The 5,822-nt window shown below is 42.0% G+C and overlaps 1 non-coding gene across 1 annotated transcript; it reads right to left on the bottom strand.

Moving 5' to 3' along the window:
- Nucleotides 1–224: 224 nt before the first annotated feature.
- On the bottom strand, nucleotides 225–306 carry TRNAL-AAG (transfer RNA leucine (anticodon AAG)). Its single transcript has one exon. It is a non-coding gene; the product is annotated as a tRNA-Leu (tRNA).
- Nucleotides 307–5,822: the final 5,516 nt, after the last annotated feature.

Raw genomic sequence — 5,822 nt, 5'->3', positions numbered from 1 at the left:
AGAAACTCGGGACGACACGTGGGGGGAGCGGGGCGGGGCCTGGCGCTTCCTCTTACCCACAATGCTCCGCCCCGGGCTCCGGGTAGGGGGGCCCCGGGCCCGCCCCGCCTCCCGCCGCCGTTGCATTGCGCAGCGTCTGGCAGCAGGAGGCGCTACGGCACCGGCCAAAAGCAAAGCGAACGTCCAGGTTCCAGACTAGGCGGCGCCGGGACAAAAGGCTTATCTGGCAGCGGTGGGATTCGAACCCACGCCCCCGAAGAGACTGGAGCCTTAATCCAGCGCCTTAGACCGCTCGGCCACGCTACCTCCGTGCCCAAGCCCTGGCTAGACAGCTACTTAAAATCTTTGTGGCTGATTGCAGTAATCTTGTTTCTTTTTCTTTTTTAAATGTTTCTGTTTTGTTTCACCTTAGGTTCTTCTTCTTCTCTTGTTTCTAATTTTTAAATACGCCATGTCTTTTTTTTTTTTTTTAAGCAGTAAGTACCTGTCGAGATTTGTTTCAAATGGACCAAGATTCAGACTCAGATTTCTTACGAATGGGTTTTAGAGCAAATAAATGTTTTTTAGACTATGGATTTTTTTTTTTAATCAGTTTTTTTTAAACACCCCCAAAGATTTCGGGTTAGCCCATGAGACCTGGATCCTGAAACTTGGAGAGAGAAATGTTAGACCAGAACAATAAGCACAAACTAACTGAGTTTAATTAGCCCAACCCGGGGAATAATTTTTTGGGGGCAATTTTAATGAAAGAAAAAAAAGTTTTGAGCTTGACTTATCTAACAAATTAAAACAAAATATTAAAACAGCACATAAAGTGCAAACGATCTTTTGTAATGGATTCCACCCAATTCTCCTTCAATGAAGTAACCAATGTTAATTTAGTATATCTGCTTCCTTCCTTGTCTTCCTCGTCTGTGGAGAAATGTATCAAAGAAAAAGTTTGTTAAATTGTGTCTGGGTTTATGCGGAATGTTACTGGCTACCTGACACATTATATTTCCCCTTCCAAGTATATATTTTAAATATCTAGCCAGACAAAAACTTAAAATGGACGAAGGAAATAAAGTATTTCATTACCTAATATTGTGGCATTTTGTTTCCAGTTCTTTTTCTATGCATTATTTATGTAAAATTACGCAGTACTTTTACGGATATGCTGTCCTTATAAAAATTATTTTTCAATGTTTTGTTTGGTTTTAATTAGGAATGGAGCAGTAGCACAGTTGGTAGGGCTCTTGTCTTGCAATGCAGGGTTTAATCACAGGCGTCCTATATGTTCCTCTAAGTCCCACTAAGAATGATGCCTGCACTCAGCCAGGAGTCAGCCCTGAAAACTGCCTAGTGTAAAAGAACCCGCCCACCCCCCAAATTAAAAATAAAATAAATCAAATGTATTGGACCATTACAAATAATGAAAAGTCTTTTCTCAAACATCATTCCCTGCCTCTATTTTTTTTAATTAAAAAAATTATCATTAGATGGTCTTTGGTAGAAGGTAAGAATGCATGAAATACTTTCCTTACAATTTTTCAAACATTTTTTCAGTCTGGGGAAAAAAAAAAGCTAACACAATAAATTGTTATTGCTTTATGCATTATAATTAAAATATTGCACTTGGGAAATTTTACTACAGCCTGACTATAACTTTTTTTTTGGGGGGGGGTTTGGGCCACACCCAGCGGTGCTCAGGGGTTTCTCCTGGCTATCTGCTCAGAAATAGCTCCTGGCAGGCACGGGGGGGGGGGGGGGGGGACACGGACACCATATGGGACACTGGGATTCGAACCACATTTGGTCCTGGATTGACTGCTTGCAAGGCAAATGCCGCCGTGCTATCTCTCCGGGCCCCCTGACTATAACTTTTATCGTGAATTTGGTGTATATCCTTCTTACACATTTCTTAGATGATCTTACATGTTATATATGAATATACATATCCAAACAACATGTACTATGGTATATGTATATTTTATAAGTGTTACTGAATTGTATCAATATCACGTTACATATTGTTCCTTTCACTGCAACATCAGATTTTTTTTTTTTTTGGTTTTTGGGCCACACCCGGTAATGCACAGGGGTTACTCCTGGCTATGTGCTCAGAAGTTGCTCCTGGCTTGGGGGACCATATAGGACGCTGGGGGATCAAACCGCGGTCCGTCCAAGGCTAGCGCAGGCAAGGCAGGCACCTTACCTTTAGCGCCACCGCCCGGACCCGCAACATCAGATTTTTGAGGTCCATTGTGATACATACATAGATCTAATTCATTACCTCCTATGAATATCGACATTTAAATATTTTATGGATACAGTTTTCAATTAGCAATAAGTTCTGCTTCAAATAAACTTCACTGACTAATAAAATACTGTGCAAAGCTTGAATTATTTCTGAATATGTTGTTATGGTAGGAAGTATTCTGGTATTGATCTAACCTTGTTGTCCTAAGAGCGTGAAGGACTTTGTGAGTTTGCTGGAAAAGGATAATTGCTGGAATTTCTACCTAATCTTTCTCCCCACTTTCTCTCTCTTCTCTCCATTCTCTATCTTGGTCGCTGTCTCTGTTTCTCTGTATGTCATCTCTATCTCTCTATCTACCTACCTACCTACCTACCTACCTACCTACCTACCTACCTACCTACCTACCTACCTACCTACCTCTCTATCTATCTATCAGACTTTGCTATCCATGGGACATAAGATTCTGGTTTGACCACTCAAGTTGCTCTTGAGCATTTAAACTGAGATCCAAGACACAGTGAGTTGCTGATTTGTTCTGATAAGTTTTAAAGTGTTGAGTTAAGTCTCTGACACTGACTAGAAATAGAGAAGGAAAGATTTGGGGTGTCCATGTTCTGCATTAAAGAAATAGAAGAAAGCTGGTAAAAACATAAAAATTAAAAAAAAGAACAGAGAATTATGGAGAAGTCCAGATGGTATCCTGGCCCCCAAACCCCACCTAGGGGCAGTGAACCCCACTCTGAGATATCTAGGATCATGATCATAGTAATACATTTCCTTTTCCTGCTAAACCTTCCACTGCTGATAGCCATCAACTGCAATTACCAAAGTTTACATGTTGAGGTCTCAAATTAAGCTAGAGAGATTTCTGCTGGGACATTTTTTTGGGGAAAAAAAATCCACATCTGTTCTACTGACAAACGAAACAATACACAAGAGGGAGCACCCAGGATTGCAGGCCTTCATGGAAGGGCCTCGGTAGGGACTTTTCTTCCAGTTCTGAAACATGCAACTACTTTATTATGATCAGATGTGACACCAATAAGCAGGAGAAGCAGATGTTATATCAGAATGTATGGACCCACCAGCTCCAAGCAGCTTGATGTAGTGGAAGGGAATGAAAGACTGAAGTAGTTTTCCTACTTAGATTCACTGCTCTTTTGGAAGATCGGTTTCTGGTGAGGCGGATGGACGGGTTAAGGCAAGCACCAGAGATTAAACACCCTTCTTGCTCCTCACTTCCAGGGATAGTGCCTATCCTAAGCCTCAGCTCTAGGGAAAAAGAATAACAACTTTTATTCCCCTACAGTAACTCCTAAGCCAGGGGAGGATCCAGTAAGAGATGAAGTACATATATAAATCTAATGCAATCTGGAGGAGGGCTTACATTTCAAAAGTTCTGGGTGAAGGGCAGAGGGAGCAAAGGCAGAAGTGTTAGTATGGGAATAAAATAAGGTGTGACCTAATGGGACACTATATAGGATGCTGGGAATCAAACCTTGATCGGTCTCATGTCAGACAGGTGCTTCCGCTCTACTATCCAGCCCCTCTGCATGACCATTCCTCATCAAGTACTAAAGTATTTTTCTTTTGAAAAAATAAAGTATTTTTCTTTTGAAATGTAATAGCAATGATATTTGACTCTGAGAAACTAGTTCCTAACACACCCACTTGTCTTTTACTTTATTAAAAGTGAATGAATTTTGAGACAGAATGCTAGTACATCAAAGTAGGGTACTCGCCTTACAGGTGGCCTACCTGGGTTCAATCCTTGGCATTCCATATGGTCCCCTGAGCACTGCCAGGAATAATTCTTAAGTGCAAAACCCCTAAAAATTGCAGGGTGTGGCCCCCAAACAAAAGAGTGTACAAATTCTCTTCTACCTCTTGCCACAATTATAATTTAGCCATGGTTTTATCTTTTGAAATGTTTCTACTGGGTGGAAGAGGTAATACCGGTGTTAAGGCCCTTCTCTTGCATTATACACAGATTCGAGTTCCCAGTACCACATATGGTCCTGCTGGAGGCACAAATATCCCCTGAGCACTATTTGGTTGTAACCTAGCTCCTTTTTTCCCCATCAAATTAAAATAAACATAAGACCTTTGTTGATTCTCAAAACTTAAGTTAAAATGTCTCTATGAAGAATGAAAGTCAGAAATGTGATTTGAGGGCTGGAGCAATAATACAGCTGCGAGGGTATTTCCTTGCATGCAGATGTCCCAGGTTCAATCCTAGGCATTCTTTATGGTCCCCTGAGCCTTCCAGGAGTGATCTCTGAGCACAGAGCTTGGAATAACCCCTGACTATTGCCAGTTGTGGTCCCAAAACAAAGCAAACAAACAAAGAAATTCTCAAATTGGGGTGAAAATGGGGGTATATTCCCAGGAGAGGGATAAAGGGAATTTTCTGGGGTGTTGGCAATGTCCTAACATCCACCTAAAATGCACTAACAATGCAATTTAGTTTGTATGAGTAACACTCATGAAAAAAAAGTTTCCATCAAGTATTGAATTTGCCTCCCAAAGAGTTTATACATGAGTGCAATTTTATCATAGGCTGCAAAAAAAAAAAAAAAAAAAACCATCTAGAATAGTTTTGTTTGTTTGTTTGTTTGTTTTTGGTTTTTGGGCCACACACCCGGTGATGCTCAGGGGTTACTCCTGGCTATGTGCTCAGAAGTCGCTCCTGGCTTGGGGGACCATATGGGATGCCGGGGGATCAAACCGCGGTCCGTCCTAGGCTAGCGCAGGCAAGGCAGGCACCTTACCTCTAGCGCCACCGCCCGGCCCCTAGAATAGTTTTCTTTAACACTCTTTGCTGTAATTTTCAGGGCCCTTTCCCTCTTGACCCCAAAGGAAATATTTTCTCTCAGAGAAGACATCTGTTTCCTAGGCTGATTTTCTTTTGAGAAAACACTTCTCTCACTGTAGGTGGTCTTGGGAGGAACTGTCAGGCTACCCATCAAAGTATAAGGAGCTGACACGAGACCCAAATATCTGGTTCAGGAGGCCAAAAGAAAGATTTAGTTCAGTAAACTGCAAGACCTACAAGGGGAAATTCCAGTTTGTGGTAAACTTCTGCTTCTACATTGCTACACTTATAATTGAACTCCCATTTCTGAGATCAGGTTCTTTGCATTTGACCTTCTAGGTAAAAAAAATTATTACATTCCCTCAATGATGGCTTTTGTGTTGAAATAGGCCTGTATTGATGACCTGCAATCAAGAGACCTCCCTGGTCTCCTACCTGTGCCCCACACTGTGCCCACAGGAAGTTGGATCCCCAGAAGGAGTCACTCTTGGCACCTAGGTCTGGAACAAATGTTTAATTGGAAGGTGACCTGGAAGATGACCATGACCTAGGCCTCTCTCCCTGGCTACCTGCAGACAAGTTCCACCGTGACTGTTCAAAGTTCCCCCTAAGAGAACAGATTGGAGCTGAACATCTGCAATCTGCTTCTGTTAAACACTCACAGCCAGTCATACGGTTCTGCTCCTGGCTGTGTTCGTGTCTGCATCCTGCCAGCCAGGATTTCTTATTGAAGCACATTTTGCACACAAGCCATCTTCAGTGGTCTCT

This window comes from Suncus etruscus, chromosome 15 (assembly GCF_024139225.1).
Source record: "Suncus etruscus isolate mSunEtr1 chromosome 15, mSunEtr1.pri.cur, whole genome shotgun sequence".
Taxonomy (NCBI): Eukaryota; Metazoa; Chordata; class Mammalia; order Eulipotyphla; family Soricidae; genus Suncus; species Suncus etruscus.
This window is presented reverse-complemented; position numbering and strand designations above follow the sequence as displayed.